We start from the raw sequence: 18260 nt of genomic DNA, 5'->3' as shown, positions 1-18260 counted from the left end.
GTCAGGAAAATAAGAAACTGGAAACTTATTTTCTTATTTCAGCCAATGGCAGAAATGGATATGGCAGCTGTTTCAAGCAACACGTCATGGTTCTTGATGAGCACAAAACCTTTGTCAGCAACTCCGAGTTCCCCGGGAGCAAAATGAGGTGCCGGCAGTGGCTCAGGCTGGTGAAAGGGCTGCTTGGAGCCAGCTGTGCTTCCCCTCTGCGTGGGTTATGCCATGCTAACTTTTCAATCACATACGCAGCTAAAACTCCAGCTGTACCCTCCATTATCCACAAATGAGAAGAGGAACGGCTGTGTGGAGACTTCCCTTTTTGTGCCTACATGTGAAACACTGTTGGAATACTTCGCCCGTTGCATTTCTGCATGTATGTGAAGCAGAGTAAAATTCCACTGTTAGGCTACAAGATTTCTCTGACATGAACATGTTTGCTTTTGCTGATAACTAACAAAACCGAATCATCATCCGGCCTGCAGTATTCCTGAATTGCCCCAAAGGTTAATTCATGTGAAATGTTTGAAGAAACCACATTCTGCTGTATCATTTGAGTAGGAAATGGAGATGTCTCCATTACATAACATTTCATAACTCAAGCTGAATCTAACTGATATCACCTGAAAAATAATACAAAATTCTTTCAGGGAAGAAAGTGACATATTTGAGGGGAGACAGCTTTGCTTAATTATTCATCACTACGGCAACACAATTTTTCTGGATGCTATTGATGGGAAAAATGGCACTTTTCTGGCTTTTTCTAGTGCCTCTGATCCTTTCAGCACCAAGGCAGAACCTCCCCAAGTCCTCCCAGGCCTCGGTCGCCTTCATGAGCTATACGTTCTCTGGTCACAGGGATATTTCTTCTTTTTCACACCGCACCAAACACAATGCCAGAGCTTAGCAAACAAAAAGGTCCACAACCCCCAGAACTGCAACATAACTTCCTGCAGTTGTTTCAGTTACCTAAAATATTTCTGGCTCTTAATATCAGAAGCTGGGAAGAGGATGGAGAAAGGTGGTCACCTCCTGCAGTGGGGTGGTGATGGGCAGCTGGAGTGATAACCTTCTCACCTGGAAAGGGACAGGGGGCCAGCCCTCAGTGAGGCAGTAGCCAAAGTACTCAGCCCTGGAGGCATGAGGCTCGCTGAGCCTCTGCAGGTCGCTCAAATAGGAGCAGACAGGTGGAGTCACCCAATAACTGGACACAAATGCAGCTGGAGCTTTGGCTTTGGTCACTGAATTACAGATTACAAGTTATGAAGAAACCAGCCAGGGCTAGACCCATGAATGAGCTTCCCTCTCCAATTTTAGTGGTTTTAGAAGCCATGATCTGTACAGTAGCAAAGGTAAAACTTTGAATATTAGCATCTTAGATTCAGTACCCTCCAGGTGCTGACAGCACGTGTTGATGTGGGAGAGGAAAAACTCAAGATCAGAGGAAAAACAACACGAGCATGAGTGACTTAGAATGAGGATATTGCTGCCTGCTGCTCTGGTCTCACAGGCTGGTTTATTTGCTGACCAGATAATCAATGCTGAAATATGAAAAGAAACTGAGTTTTGTAGGTAGAAAGCTTTAATTCAGTCTGTGCTTTATAGGCAGCTTTCTATAGCTTTCCAGTTTTTCTCTTTCTTATTTACCCATTTAGAATACTTCATTAGTTAACACTTTTTACAGCTGTCAGCCAGAGGCAAAATTGCAAGACGGAGTTCTGACTTCCCTCCAGGCATGTTCTTGGGGCTGCCCTGTCTCGTAGAGCTGATTTAACACAACTCACAACTCTGGAAGGTCAAATAAAGTAAAAACTGAACTGTTTGATCCAGGGGTTGTACGCTATAACTCGCTTTTGCCTCTCCTTTGGAATAACGGTTAGAAATACTAGTGCAGTTAGGCCAACCCGTTAGAGCCGGAGCTCCTCTGCACATCAAACAGGGAACGCAGCTTCCCAGGGTGAGCAGGAAGGAACTGGGGACACTCCAAATCCAGCCTGAGCCTGGTGACCTTCTCTCTTGTTTACACTAGATGAAACATCCTGTGGATTACAGGATTTTCTAGAATTTGGCAGGTGGGTGGGGGGCTGATTTCTTTTTTTGGCCAGAAATTATGTTAAAAAAGAGGAAAATATCAGCAATGCTGAAATGCATCCATCAACAAACTAAATACTGTAGAAATTAAATTTCCTTTAGGAAAACAGAAAATTCTGGAGAACATTCTCTCCTATCAAACCACGGGAAGGATATCAGTGATTAAATATCCCAAGTCAGCCAATAAAGCTCTCTGCTAGAAGCTGCACATCTGTTGCCACTGCACAAGCAGTATCTGGAAATGTAAAAGTTATGGGACAGATATAACACAAAAACCTCTGTGGTCTGCATAATCCCTCCAGCCCCCTGACCCCATACTGTTTTTGAAATAAGTATAACAGGAGAAGTTAGACATGAAGTCCTCTGCACCCCACCAGATCTCTACTTTCTCTTCTGCCAGCCTGCCCAGCTCAGGAGTGCAAGCACTCCGCTGCAAGGACAGGTTTCCAGCTCTAGTGGGTTTGCGTGGCAAGGTTTTGGTAGCAGGCGGGTTACAGGGGTGGCTGCTGTGAGAAGATGCCAGAAGCTTCCCCCGTGTCTGGCAGAGCCAACGCCACCCGGCTCCAAGGTGGACCCACCACTGGCCAGGCTGAGCCCATCAGTGACGGTGGTAGCGCCTCTGGGGTAATGCATTTAAGAAGGGCGGAAAGCCTGCTGCGGAACAGCCGCCAGACGGGAGGAGTGAGACTGTGAGAGCAGCAGCTCCGCAGACACCCGGGTCAGTGCCGGAGGGGCCGGGGGGGCTCCAGGCACCAGGGCAGAGAGTCCCCCCCAGCCCGTGGTGAAGCCCACGGCGAGGGAGGCTGTCCCCCTCAGCCCATGAGCCACGGGGGAGCAGATCCCCACCCACAGCCTGGGGAGGGCCCCACGCCGGGGGAGGGGGTGCCCGAAGGAGGTGGTGACCCCGTGGGCAGCCTGTGCTGGAGCAGCTTTGCTGGCAGGACTTGCAGACCCATGGGGGGACCCACAGTGGGGCACTCTGTTCCTGAAGAACAGCACCCCATGGGAGGGACCCACGCTGGAGCAGTGTGTGAAGACCTGCAGCCCATGGGAAGGAAAAATGTTGGAGAAGTTCATGGAGAACTGTCTCCCGTGGGAGGGGCCCCGCGTTGGAGCAGGGGATGACTGTGAGGAGGAAGGAGCGGCAGAGAAAATGTGAGAAACTGACCGTACCCCCATTCCCCTGCGCCACTCGGGGGGAGGAGATAGAGAAATTGGGAGTGAAGTTGGGCCTGAGAAAAAGGAGGAGTGGTGGGGGGGAAGGTGTTTTTAATTTTGGATTTTAGTTCTTATTATCCTACTCTAATTTGAATGTTAATAGGTTAAATTAATTTCCCTAAATCGAATCTGTTTTGCCCATGATGGTAACTGCAGAGTGATCTCCCCATCCTTATCTCCACCCACGAGCCTTTTGTGACATTTTCTCTCCCCTGTCCGGTTGAGGAGGGGAGTGACAGAGCAGCTTTGGTGGGCACCTGGCATCCAGCCGGGGTCAAACCACCACACCAGCATATTCTGCTCCAAGACAAATCATGTGCATTGGACTGACAAGGAGCCATCTGACTGCTACAAAATTAAATAAACTCTCTGTTTTTCTGGTGACACAGGAAAATCTGAATTGTATGCACCAGAACGTTCCTATAGCGTGCTAGAGAAAGTGAATGACAAATCAGAACATCTGCCTGCCACATGGCCTCAGAGCTGGAATAGCACAATTTACTTTTTCTATGCAAAATACCCTGCAAAGGAAACGGCATAGCAGCCTAATTTCACAGAAAGAGGGGACAGTAATTTATTCCAGGAGCAAGAGGGATTGAAGAAACAGCAGGTACTTTGAAATTCAGAGTGGGTTCAGTATTTTTGAATCTAAAGATTTTACACAGGAGAAACAGAGTCTCCTCTATGAAACTTTGGAATATGAGTATACCGCTCACGCACCTCCAAATGATAAATCTTTGTCCCTGAAATAGCATCTTTTAAGGTTTAATTTATTTTCTTTAGCTCCATGAAGGCCTTCCAAATTTATGCACTTCAGCCCTTAAGGACTAATAAATTATTTCCTTCGGCCTCAAGAAGGTCTTCTTCATTTATTTTCAGACTCCCTAAGAGTGAACTTTAAGAAGTGTAGCATGCTGCAGCACTGTCTAGAAGACAGGGATAAATAGATGGATACAGTGATGACCAGGGGAAAGAGGGAAAGCCAGCATCTTTCTGAATATACTGTCCTGTAACCTTACCACACATTTAACACAATCTGCAATCACACAAAACATGTCAGGTTCTTAATCCACAAAGGGAATTTAGTTCTGGCAAGCTTTTACAGGGAACTGAAAGGGGAAGAATCTGGAAAACGGAAAGAACGAAGCAGTCATTTCTTTAGCAGCGCTTCCTCTGGTTGTCAGACTATTGATGAAATTGCTGTTTGTGTCTTTCAAAGGTTTCTTTCTCCCTTCTGTTTCTTATAAGAGTAACCTGTGAGTTTCTGAATGCCAAATCCCTAGAAAACATATGAATAGAGATTTATCTGCCTTCACTGCCATGCTTTAAATTTGGCTGTCTAGTCTGAACAAAAACCAGAGTGGTATGTTGAAAAGTTTTACGAAACGAAACAAAACCTAAACAAAAGGACAAGGAGTAAAAACAGTCATGCTGCACACAAGTTTGAAGGGTGCATACCCATTATGAAGATACCATTTGAAAATCTAGAAGTATTTATGGGATCACAGCTCTTTTTGAAGACTAATAGAAAAGTCCATTAATTTAACACATCATCAAAGAGTATTCCTGCATTTCTAGAGATGCCATTAAAATACATTGTTGAAAGAACATAAGGCATCAGGGCAGAATATTTTATAATCTAATGGGGTAAATCTTGACATCTCTTTCACATTGACAACTCTCAAACTTGATGGAAATTCTGCCTTTATTAAAAATTGAATAAGGATTACATCATGTGGTTTAAGGTCAGTGCAAGTCATAACTATTAAGTATATGCACTTCTAATGGAAGGTGCATAGTGGAGACACAAACTCTTTTTTCTCCTTCTGCCAGTCAGCCAGCAAAATCATATGAATGTTCAAGGCAATGGGGGGGGGGGGGGGGGGGGGGGGGGGGGCGGGAACCCCAAACAAACAAAAAGAAAGAAAGAAAGAAAAAGGCATAGAAATACTGGTAACTGTTTTCTCCATAGCCAACACAACTGAAGTTGAAACCACATTATATATATATATATAAAATATATGTACGTATGTATCAAAAGAGTCTTTGAATCCTCAACAGTTCCACGCACCCTACTCAAACAAAAGAAACAAAAGCATGAAGGATAAATGAGTGAGGAGAAGGCTTGAGGAGATGCAGTGCCTCGCTCCAAGTTTAGGGAGCAGAGGAACAGCAGAGCTGGGAACGCAGCTGGAGGTTCCTGCCCTCCCGGCCCCCTGCCACACCGCAACGCGCTGGGCAAGCGGCTGCAGGAGGAAACCCAGCTCCGCTCCCTTGCATCAGCGCCACTTGTGAATAATGCAGCCTTTTCAAAACAGACTAATAAAACTGTTATTGCTGTCACTTCATCTCCACTTATGGATTAGGAAGTCTTTATTTTAAAAGACCTTTTCTTCCTACTCTATACTTTGTTTCAATTATAAATTATTTTAACAGCAGTTTTCTTTCTTCTTTCCCCCCCCTCAAAGCACAATTAGAGAATAATTGTTTTCAAATAATAACCACTACTTTTCCATCTAATTCTTTTTTAACACTAGTGGCGTCTCCCAGCTGACTCACTCAGCATTAGATGAGGGTTTAGAAGCGCTATAGAATAGAGAAACAGCTGTTTCTTTGAGCATTATGAGTTTTATTAATCCCTTCTTGCCTATAAAACGTAATCATCCCCTTTATTTCTAGAGGTACTACATACAGTTTCCAAATAACCGACAATCAGTAACAAAAGGTTTTTAACCTCTTTATAATAAACCTTTTTATAACATAATATATATATATGACCCTGCAGGGTGACAAGCTTCCTCTGTTTCTCTTTGGTTAATTAATAAAGCAGAATACACAACAAAAGTAAACACTTCAGAGAGCTCAGTCTTAGTATAATCTCTTTTGATAAACATCTCCGTAAGTTACGTTATCCAGCAAACAGGAAGACCTTCACAGATTATATTGAAAAAAATCCTTTCACAGTAGGGAAACTGCTTTTTTTTGATATCACTAAGGTTTTTACTTCAGGATGGAGTACCATCTCACTGAATTGCTTCCCTGTACTGCTGATCCCAACCGAAGCCTGTTTTGAGTCCTCACCCCGTCTCTTCCTGCTCCTCTCCTCCCCTTTTGCTATTACAGATGCTTATGAAGCAACTGCAGCGTCCCTGAAACAGTCTCCAGTAAACAGCAAATGAGCTCTTTGCGTGCATACACAGATTCTTTTATTACTTTCTCATTTTATAGGCATCCAATGCAATATTCATATTTTTACTCACGGTCTGAATAAGATACTAGATGCTCTGTGTTTGTGCTGGAAGAAAGTCAAAGGAGGGCAGCGGGAGAGGGAACATGCATGGGCCTTATGGCAGAGAAAGCGGTTACAAAGGACAGGGAAGTTCCCAATAGAAAAGTAGTTTGGGCTTCACTGGAGGTGAAGATGATGCTTTGTTGTAGGCATGTCATTAAAAAAAACCAACAAATAAGTAAAAAAAGTTGCTGAGGGTGACTTGTGCCCTCCTGCAGTAGTACCTCTACAGCACAGGACTACACAAAGGAACTCTTTTCTCAACAGGAATGACCTATTGCTTTCCTTCAAAATCCTGTCCTAATTTTTGCCTTGCTCAGGTGCTGCTCAGGAAGGTGAAGCTCTGCAGGGCTGGCCAGGAGCAGGAATGCTTGAAGGATCTCACCAGCAAACTTTCTAACCATCCTGCTTCCAGCAAAAGTGCAAAACCTGAAATCTGAAAGCTCACTGCAACAGATCATGAAAATAAAAACTTCCTAAAGGCAGCAGCCTTTTGTACCGGGAAAAAACTACAGTCTGTGAGTTTCAGAAAGTTAGAACAAATTTAAATAAGGGAAGGTTTCAGAAACTCGAAATATCTATTATTCCAGCCAAATTTTCTCCACTGAGCTCAACCCAAAACTTTCCTGAATAAAGACGCCAAAGAGACTTCTGTTCATTTACAGGACTTCAAGAGACAAAAGGATCTTTTAGGATTAAATTACTGCAAAGGTGATTAATGTATTGGGTGGGGAAGTTGCACCCGTCCAGCCAGGCTGCCTAAGCACACGTGTAGATGTGCTGGTAAGTGCATGCAGTTGGGTGACCCTGGCATGTAACCACATGTGTGCACACGTGGGCAATCCCACTGGGGATTTTTTTTTTTGCCCTGATAGCACAGTAATTCATTCATTCATCTTTGGTACTGAAATTACTTCAGTTTTATCCCTTTTAAGCAGAAATTTAGTTGCAGTCATTTGGCTAAAGCAGGAATAAATTCCTTATTATTTAACTTTTCATATTATATTTAATTAGCCTGTTACTTACCAGGTAACAGGAAACAATGATTCTCATACTGTCACCTTCTGCCAATTTTTAAACAAACTGACTTGAAGAACCAGACCTGCTAAAATGAAACAAAATGAATAAACAAATTGGAAGTAGCTCATTTATAAGAATAGATGTTCCTATCTGCCTCATTTTTATATTTGTTCATTTTACACACACTGTTTATTGTATTATTAGAAAAATGCAGAAAAAGTGCATATTGCTTTTTAGAGGAAAAAATCATATGAAAATGCAGATGATTTTACAGAAAGTCAATTAAATATAAATTGAAAAGTTTCTGCAAGAAAATCTTTATTCCACAACACCATAGCCTTCAAAGCACACACACAAAAATGCTACCAGAACTGAATTTAATATCTTTATACATATTCATGTCATATGGTATTAGCTTTAGTCTTAGCTTCATGCTGCCAACATTGTTAAAGCTCCTGTTGTAGCTAGTCAGAAAGTCAGATAACGCGTGAATACGTACATCATTTAATTACACGTTTTGACAAAAAACAGATCAGAGGATTTGAAGAACCAAGGAAATGAATACAATGTTTGGCTTCGGTCCAAGTAGCATAGTTCTATGGTAAATATGTATTTCCATGTATTTAAATGTAAACAGAGTGCGAAAATCTTTTCTTAGTTCTGGCATGAGATATACCTTGTTACTGTTAGTAATGACGTTGCCCAGCGCACCTACCACTGTGCTGGTTATGGGTCATTCTACCTCATCCCTGCTTTGCACGCCTCCCACAGTGGCAGCAACAGAAAGGCTGACTGAGGGAAGCTGGCCATACAACAGAACGCCCTACACACAAAACCCCCGGCGGAATTCGGTACCGTAGCTGTAAAGGACCATGGCAGTCAGCTCCTGCCTTCAGTTCCCACCTCAGGCAGTGCCTGAGCTCCAATCTGATTTGACCTTCACTTTTCTGGCAAGCTTAAGTTTGCCTTCCGATAGATCATGGAGAAAAGCGAAAAAATTTTAAAGGATCTTCAAACCCTACTCTAAAATTCCTTGACTCCCCAGAGATCCCTTGGAAATCTTTATTTCTCAGAAGCTGCTTGTCCAGGTTATGCCATCCTGGAAGTCTTCCGCAGGGAGTAGTACTTGTGCTAGATGACCCAGTCCCTGGCCAGATTTGGAAGCTGGCCCCCAAAGAACCTACTCCTCCAAGGCTTCACAGCATCTTTGCAGCACTCAATAATCAAGAAGAAATGCAACATGAATTCAAGAGGGGAAACGCACCTCTATACCCTACATCTTTGTAGCATTTCAGTAGATTCTACTAATTTGGGAATGAATTTCAAAAGTCTTCGACTTTCAAATGAAACACCCTGGCAGCAGGTCCCTGTTATTTTACATATTTAACTTGAAGCCCAAGAGTACGACACTAAAAAGAGAAGCCTGTGAGAAGCAGACGAATAATAAGTGTAGCTTGGATCAAATTCTCTTCTAATTTATACAATAAATCAATACAGAAAAGAAAAGGATGATATAACCATGACCAGAATTGCTAATTTGTGGCTCACTGTCAGGCTTTAGTTTCACATCCAAATATTTAAATAATAACTAGATACCACAGACTCCCCCCAAACAGAACATTCTCTTTCGATTCCAGAACCTGTCAACCACAGAGGCATTTTGATGGTGGCAACGCAGCTCCTTCCTTGCTCGTTCCCCGAAGGCTGCAGCCATTCCTGTGCTTTTCTGTGAAGCATGCAGGGCTTGGGAGGGCTCGCTGGTAACAAACACTGATCATCTGACAGTGCCATCAAAGACCTGCCTTATTTGTTAATTTTTGCACTGAATAATTTAGTTCATGGTCACCTAGGGCAGCTTATTATGAGTTCAAAAGCAATTTCTAAACATGTAAGCAACTTCTCTACAAAAATCAACCACGTAGTGCAATCCGTGTCTAAAGGATTTTAAAAGAGAACTGTGCGCTGTTCGCGGCTGTAATCCTTTCTTTATCCATTGATTCAGGATGCAGGGAAGGAAATAATTATCCTCAAAAAATTACTTTGAAACTAGAACATCTGAGCTTTGCATGAATGGTTTATCCGGCTGTTGTTCTAGAACTTAATTACAGCATCAGTTTAAGGTGTATGTTTATAACATTCTTTTAGCTCATCACACAGTGGATTTAAAAGAACACTGAATCAAGTCGGCAAATAACAGAAGCAAGCCCTGGCTGAGGAATAAAATTATACCAGTAACCACATCAGCCAGTGGACGGGCACTGTTTAACATCTTTGTCAGCGACACGACGATGGGGTTGAGGGTACCCGCAGCAAGTCTGTGATGACACGAAGCTGCATGGTGCAGTCGACAGGCTGAGGGAAGGGATGTCCTCCAGAGGGACCTTGGCAGGCTGGAGAGGTGGGCCCATGCGAACCTCATGTTCAACAAGGCCAAGTGCAAGGTCCTGCACATGGGTTAGGGCAATCACAAGCACAATTACAGGCTGGGTGGAGAATGGATTGAGAACAGCCCTGAGGAGAAGAACTTGGGGGTGCTGGTGGATGAGAAGTTCAACATGACCCAGCAATGTGCACTTGCAGCCCAGAAAGCCAACTAAATCCTGGGCTGCATCAAACGCAGAGTGGCCAGCAAGTCAAGGAAGGTAAGACACACCCCCCCCCTGCCCTGCAGTACTGCACCCAACATAAGGAGGACATGGACCTGTTGGAGTGAATCCAGAGGAGGCCACAAAGATGCTCAGAGGGCTGGAGCACCCCTCCTAGGAAGACAGGCTGAGAGAGTTGGGGTTGTGCAGCCTGGAGAAGAGAAGGATCCATAGAGACCTTAGGACAGCCTTCCAGTACCCAAAGGGGCCAACAAGAAAGCTGGCGGGGGACTTGTTACAAGGGCTTCTAGTGATAGGACAAGGGGGAATGGCTTTAAACAGAAAGAGGGGAGATGTAGGTTAGATACTAGGAAGTTCTTCACTATGAGAGTGGTGAGACACTGGCACAGGTTCCGTGGAGCAGCTGTGGGAGCCCCATCCCTGGCTGTGTCCCAGGCCAGGCTGGACAGGGCTGGGAGCACCCTGGGCTGGTGGGAGGTGTCCTTGCCCATGGCGGGGGTGGGTAACTGGGTCCCTTCCAACCCCAACCATTCTATGATTCTGTGATGAATGTGCTGTTCAAGGGCTCAGCTTTCAATATTGGCTAAATTCAGGCTTAGCACTCCAATCTAATTTCCGCCTTGTTGGGACAGCATGGTAGCTTACTTGTGGGTTTGGTGAGGCTTTCTGTGAAACCAGTGGTTGTTGGGAGATCATATCTGTGGTCTATCTCTTCTATTATGTTTTGATCAAAGAAGGAAGGCAGAATGCAAGAAAAGAAAAAACTATCAGAGGGGAAATGGGAGGTGACCCTGACCTGGAGGTGAAGAGCAAAGACAGACTCAAGCCTCAGCTTCACAGACTCCTGCAACAAGTGCCAAATTTAAGTGCAAATATTCACACTAACGTGAACAGATATTAGATAAGAAAAATAATTAGTTAATGAAAAGTAAGCACATGCATCAAAACTACAAATCAAACTGTGCCTTGGAACCTTTCAGACTTTCTTATATGTCCTGTCCACAGCCATGGCGAGAGCTTTACCTTTCTGTATGATCGCCTGGGAAGAGACTCGCCACCCTAAAGGTGCCAGCCCGCAGTCCTGCCAACTGCTGTGACTGGGCAGTCCCACCCAAACCCTGTAGCTAGACCTTCCCGCTTAGTGCCTGCGGTGATTCTGTCTAATATGACTGTAAAATACTCCGCAGACCTAAGAATCCTGCATTATTTTGTGCAAAGGTAAACATGATGCTGAGCAAAGGTTAAAAAAAAGACTGTATATAGTAAATATAAACTACAGAAAGTATTTTTTTTACCTCCACTTTTTCTTCAGAATCTTTCAAGATTTTCCCTCAACTCCATCTCTGGAACGTCCCACGTTTCTGAAGCTTCTCCCATGCTGTCCCTCCGACAAAGGTCCCCTCCTTTTACTCACCAATCGTATGCTTTAATAAGTGAGTGTCTTTCCATCTCTCTGAGTTTTGGCAAACCTCATTAGCTTTGTGACAGTTAACAAGGTACCATGGTTTGTGGCTAATGTGTTTATGCCTGCTGAGCGCAGCTTTGCTAGATCACTGTTTCAGCCCAGATCCCCTAACAATCCGTTTTGAAGCTGCCCTACAACAAACAGCTGCCTGCTAACACACAGGGCCTGCATCGTATTCATTAACAAAAACAATCAGCCAACCAAGAAACTATTTGCATAAACTTGTTATAGAGAATAAGGGAATTAAATACTTGGCTGGATTGAGGCTTCAAAGTGTGGTTCTGATTATAAATTTACACTCTTATGAATCAGAAATAGCTCTGCCAACAACATCAAGTGAATGACACTGCAGTAAAACCAACACAAGCAAACCCAGAATTAATCTCAAGGCAGATTCTGATTCTTGTTTACTTATTTAATTTTTAATTAGAAGGAATCTGGAAATGAAAAATACATAATAATTGCACAACTTCTTCCATTTCAGAAAAGAAGGAAAAAGGCAGATCTGAGTGCAGATATGGTTTGCTGAAAGACGAATGTCACATTTATGAACCACTTTCATAAAAACAAAGAAAAGAGAAAAAGTTCTTTCAGAAGTAGCACAGGATCTTAACAAGGAACAATACAATAATGATATAGTTCTGAAAGAAAATAGCAAATGACAGAGTTTTAGTAAAAAACCTGAAGATGTTTGTGTACTAACACACTGTAATGATGGTATTAAAAACATGCTGGCTGATGTTTCAGAGACCCATTAAGACAGAATTGAGTACAGCAGTAGTTTGACAATTTAGAGAAAACGTTTTAGCAAATACATTATATTAAGGTCAGAACACTTTGGAGAAACAAGTTAACAAGATGAGAAAGGTCACAACACAACAGTGTTTTGAATTTGTAAAGATATTAGTCACTCTGACAACGTACTGGATTTTTTAACTCAATTGACAAAATTTCACATCTATCTTATACCTCCATGAAGCATAGCCTATACCAAAGAATAGATGCAGACTGGGGTTTAATGGAAAAAAAAGATACTTTATGGAGCTCAGTATGACTCTTATTCAGAATCATCACCATTTTTAAATAATTTATGTTCAAGGTAAAAAAAAAAATGGCCAGCTTTACATGAGATCATTAGAAGTAACACAAAGGAAGAAAAATAGCTATAGAAAAACACAGCAGCAACATTGCCAGAAAGTAGGCTAAGAAGCTCTTTGAAGAACATAATGTGTATTATATTACATTAAAGATACATGCCAATCAATCACTTCTGTTTTGAGGGCCTGTTACCAATTTGAAAGGTCTAAAATTAGAAGTCCTTTCTGCCACGCTGGGTTTTCAAAGAGAATGCTCTATGGGATATAAAGGTGCTCTTAAATCTCAGCAAATAGGAAGCCAAGTTCATAATAAACAATGTGGTTAAAAGCTGGACACGCTACTGTTTGAAACAGTGGAGATAACATTACTTTAACAGCACTGCTAACTTGACAGTAGTTCTAGGTAAGAGAAAATTCTTAGAAAGTCCAAACACGTTAAAGGGAGAGATGGTTCATCCCAATTTCAACTAGGCTTACCTTACAGGATTTTCAAGAGAAATCACTGACCAGCTCAGCTCACCACTCTTCTGTGAGATTTAACAGACACGTGGGACAACGTTTGCTGCATAATGGATCATCCACTTAACATAAACAAGGTTTGTCTTATGAGCAGACAAACTCCCATGCAACCAGATTGATAACCAATGTCAACTAGTTCAGAGTTTGGTGGTAACAAACTGTTATTAGAACAGCTTGCATTTATTTTTCCTATAAATGATAATTAAACATAATTAGAGCCCTGGCCTGCAGGCAGAGTGTGTACACAACTTGTTGGGCAGACAGTGTTTACAAAACATAAAGACAGCCACAAACCTTAACACTTTGATTTGGTTCAGTTATGAGTCTAGCTTTGAAAACTGAGACAAGCAGAATTCATGCCAACATCTGGTGAGACCACTGGACACTTAAAAGTAAAAAGAAATGTTCCCCACTCTCTGGGGTGGTATTTAGATTGTGTTGCTATTTGTCTTTTGTGTCCTAATTCATCAAATGACCGGTGGGACTTTAGCAGAAACAAGAGCTTCATTCCCGCCCCCCCCCCCATGATGTGATGAGCACGCGTGTGGAAACTGGTCTTTCTTATTGCTCATTCCTCTCACTGTCCTTTCTCTCATGTAACGCTTTTCCTAAGAAACAGCCACTGTGCTGATGCTTCACCTTCTCCTTCCTATTCCCATTCCTGAGCCATTCTCAGGAATTCCCATTAAACACAATTCTTCCCTCCCTAACAATGTAACAATGGCCCCATAGCGCAGAAGAGACAACCTGCTAGCTCTTACCTGAATACCCCAACAGACAGTTCATATTTATTTTCTTGGCATCTGCAAAAGTATTCCACGAGCTGGCAATAAAGGAGTACTGATACAACGAACACATCTGTTCACCAGGCTAGTTCTTGCCAATGCAAGTACATAAACATTGCTCTAGAAAAATCTCAAGCCCATGAGATTTGGCACTTCTTCCTCTGCTTCACAGTATAGCAGTTTTTCCTGCAGCAGCAAAGCCATGCTAAACTGGTCAACAGTTACATGTGGCCACACACCAGGGATTTTGCTGTCTGGGTTTTACAAGCACTGTGAACACAAGGCAGAGGAGAGCTGGTCTTGACAGATAACATGCCTGTCCTGCATAACTTACCAAATTTGCATGCCTAATAGTGGCAGAATTTTGTCTTAAAACTAAAAGCAAGCACACAGCTACAGAGAAAGAAGGCTCCCTGCCTGTGCTAAACTGCAACGTCCAGTTGTAGAGATTAAAGTACAAGGCTTCTAAGACAGAAAAGACTTTTCTCTGCTCTATTAGTACCAAATTCACTATGTTTTCTGTGATTCAATGTGACATAATTGCTAATGACCATTATGAGGAATGTGACATGGCATTTGATGGTACATAATTTTGAAATTGCTGCAGGAATTATGCCATGTACTACAGTTTAAGATGATCATCTTTTTATGATACAGAGCTATTTCTTCAGAGCTTCATTCCCTCAAGCCAGAACTGAAGATAATTGCAGTAGTTTAGTTCCACAGAGCTCAAATACGCAGTTAGGCAAACTTCAGAAAATCAGAGAAAGGAAAGGACATATTGAGACAGAGGTACATAGAGTCAGGGGGTATTGCTGTGCTCTTTCTGGTCCATCACTCATCCAAATACCAGGCACACGCACACACAAACCCGAAGAATGCCATCCTTTTAATGCGAAGGCCACTGCACGCATGTGGGCTTTCCAGATACAGCCTCATCTTTCCAAACACGGTGCTTCTGCTGGAGACCCAAAGTGAATATGTCACAACAGGTGTGGTTGGATCAGGTTGCTTAATGAATTGCCACCAAAGAGTTTCAGTGAAATAGGTTTAACATGAATTTGTGGAAGTGCGACTGTACAAGATTCAATGGCAAGGTTCACTCTGTTACTTACCACATGGAGTAAATGCACAGAGATAAATTGAGCTGAAATCAAGTCAGAATAGAGTTGGAAACAGTTTATAAAGATCAAAGGTATAAAAGGGTAACGAAGACCCTTGCACTGAAGTCACAAAGTTTGGAGTAGACCCCCTGGCTTTCTAAACTCTCAGAGAGCTTAGGTGCGGATGGACCTATTCCTAGTCTCAGACTTGGACAATGGATTAATCTAAAGGGTAGAGAGAGGGGAAAAAAAGTTTGTTCATTGTTCAAGATTATCCATAAGATTTTAGCAGGAATCAATAAAAATTGTTTTAAATCATAAAACCACATAATTAACGTATCTACTTCAAGCTTGCAATGTATATTATAGCAAATATAATATATTTTTTTTTGCCCTCCAGTTCAGGGAAATACATCTTACGCCTTTGCATTTCTCTAGTAGGTGAAGGGTTGAGCCTGGAGGAGCAGGGGTATCAGCCCAGGCCCCATCCTCAGCTTTCTGCAGTGGTCCCCTTCACATCACAAACTTAGTGGTTGGTGATCACTGAGTAGCATCCTGCTGAGAGGGAGGTGCTGTCACAGCCTGCTGCTGTCCAGGAGAGCTCAGAAGGGTCTCGCTTTGGGACCACTGTCTGTAAGGCTGTAAGAACGGCTTTTAGTCATCAGCAAACATCCATCCTGACCACAACCCGAGCTGGTAATTTTCTCAAAAAATTCCACTCTGTTACCACTCGGGCTATGATCTGGCAGGAACATTCTGGGGTTTTCATGGAGTAACCGATTGCTTCCATTCTTCTTCCCTGCTGTGACCAGTCAGCAGGAGGGGCTGACCAGCACCAGCAGGGCCATTCTCTGCTTTAGTCAAGCAGGAGTTGCTGGTACAGTCAAGGGGTGCTTAACCACCCAGCTCCTTACTCAAGGCTGACAGTTCCCAGTATGGATAGTGCTGTTCTCTGGTTTAGCTGAGGAAGAGTTATTTTTACAGTCAAGGGGTGCTTAACTGCCCAGCTCATTACTCAAGGCACCGAGGTTTAGTCAGCAGCTCCTGAGGTTGTAGAACAGTCTGGAGAAGGGGGAGAAGTGCACCACCACAGGGTACTAAAGGCACTTCATTGACTTACTATCAGATGAGGGTTTCTGGCACAGAAGGAATTGCTTTCCATCCAGACACACCTTTTCTGCAGGTGCTTCCACCCTCAGAGCATCCCTCATTCACTACTGAATTGTGTGCTGACTTCTCAGTGCAGTGGGTCACCTCTGGATAGCTGGGACACTGCTTCTCTCTCTTAAGCAATCTATATCCCTAGAACATGAGGTCAACCATATTCTCTTTACAAACTCACATTGATGGGTTAGTTCCTATGTAATTGCTTTTCTGGGCAACTTACTCTCCTGAGTCGATCTTTTATGCTGCTGAAAGTGCCACAGTAGCTCCTCTGCAGTAGTAACAAATGTTTTACCCACGTTAAACAAACAAAGGAAGGATACAAGCTTTTTACAAAATCCTCCTATGAACGTAATTATATAAATTCTTAGAGCTGAACCTAAAACAGTCAACAGTATTTAGGTTTATATTAATGACTATCTTTTTTGCTCTGAAAAAGTGATTTTTAGATAAATATAAAGCTAAATAAAGCATGACAGGAGATAAAACTCTCCCCTGTATAAAACACATAATTCAAGCACAGTCTGTACACATAAATACTCAGCAGCTTCGGTTTGTCACAGTGACCCACTAACATAGTGACTGAAACATTACCAACTCCCCTCCACCTACCTGACTCCAAATAAACCACAGGAGCATGATAGCCCCATTAAACTTCGAGTTTAAGACCAGGTTACTATGTAACTACTGATTTTTCTAAACTGTTGCACCGGTCCCCCTTCAACTGATGCTGTTTAGAATTTCCTGCCCTATCTTGCACCCCGGCACAGCTCTTACCTCTTTCAGAACACACTGATTTGATTCGTAACTCAAGGAAATACAGAACGACAGCTCAGATTTATATGCTCTTACTCCACATGCACGCAAGTGTAAGCAATCATTTTGGGCTCATTAAAACTCATTTGTTTCAACTTACAGGCTCACGACACATACTTCTGCAACACTTTCAGAACAAACCTGATGTCATTCACATGCCTGGGGCTCAGAAGTTAGGATGGCAGCAAATAATACCACGAATAAGGTGTGGCTGCATTAAAGTTGACTGTCCTTAGAGTTATAACATACTTCTAACTTATCTTTCATTCTGGCTTTTCAATATACCCATTGTACCAACATACAGTCCCTCAGAATCACTCCTACATGAGGAGTACGAGAGAATGAGTGATCTAAATGAGTCTGCACTGGCATCAGGGAGTCTCAATTAAGGCAAAATAACTTTTACCACTTCACCTATCACCTCTGATGTAGGTAGAGAATGTTTGTACATCTCTTCTCAGTGGGCTCTCTCATTTGTCTTATATTTAAACCTCTTCATGAAACTTTCACCACCCTTTGAAGGTAACTAAGATTCATCTTGTTCATCTGTTCTTTGCACCTCATTGCAGAAATTGATGCTTGAGATAAGATAGCTGGATAATGATCACAAATAGCTTCCAAGAGCCTCTTTGGTGTTCAAATAACTTATTTTAAGGTACTTTCTCTTCTGCCTGCTGGGTTTAAAATCTTCCCGAGGCACACATAACACGTAGGACTGCAAATTCTTGTTGCATAGTTTCCAGAACAGATTTTTAAACCATCAGTGCCATTACAAATCTTTACCAAGTACATTAGGAACTATTAAAATGATGCAGGAACAGACAGTTACATCACCTGCTGCAGGTATAAACATCCCCTGCACCACTAGGTAAACAGTGACTAGGGGGAAGGTTTGGCAGATACTGAGCAACTGTTATTTAATTAAAATCGTGACAAACGTTTTATGCTTCTTCAAATTATATCTTGTAGCAATTTACTTCTTGTTTCCTTTTGGGGTATAAAAAGTCTTTGGGAAACTGACTGCTTGAAACAATGTAGAACCACAAGCTATGAGTGGATAATAATTTGGTTGCTGTGAGAGCTTTTCACT

At 42.6% G+C, this 18260-nt stretch overlaps 1 protein-coding gene across 10 annotated transcripts in view; it reads right to left on the bottom strand.

Moving 5' to 3' along the window:
- The window catches only part of TOM1L1 (target of myb1 like 1 membrane trafficking protein), a 323891-nt gene that overhangs the window by 106892 nt on the left and 198739 nt on the right, over positions 1–18260 (bottom strand). The window contains exon 1 of one of the 10 annotated variants that reach the window (XM_080394536.1): positions 7622–8328. The exons of the other annotated variants lie outside the window; for them this stretch is intronic. The gene's annotated coding sequence lies outside the window, so the exon portion shown is untranslated. Of the gene's footprint in view, positions 1–7621; positions 8329–18260 lie in introns of those variants that run through there. 10 annotated transcript variants of the gene reach the window in all.

Source organism: Falco punctatus, assembly GCF_963210335.1.
Source record: "Falco punctatus genome assembly, chromosome: 1".
In the NCBI taxonomy this organism is placed as follows: domain Eukaryota; kingdom Metazoa; phylum Chordata; class Aves; order Falconiformes; family Falconidae; genus Falco; species Falco punctatus.
The sequence above is the reverse complement of the archived record's forward strand: the minus strand, read 5'-3'. Positions and strand labels throughout refer to the sequence as shown.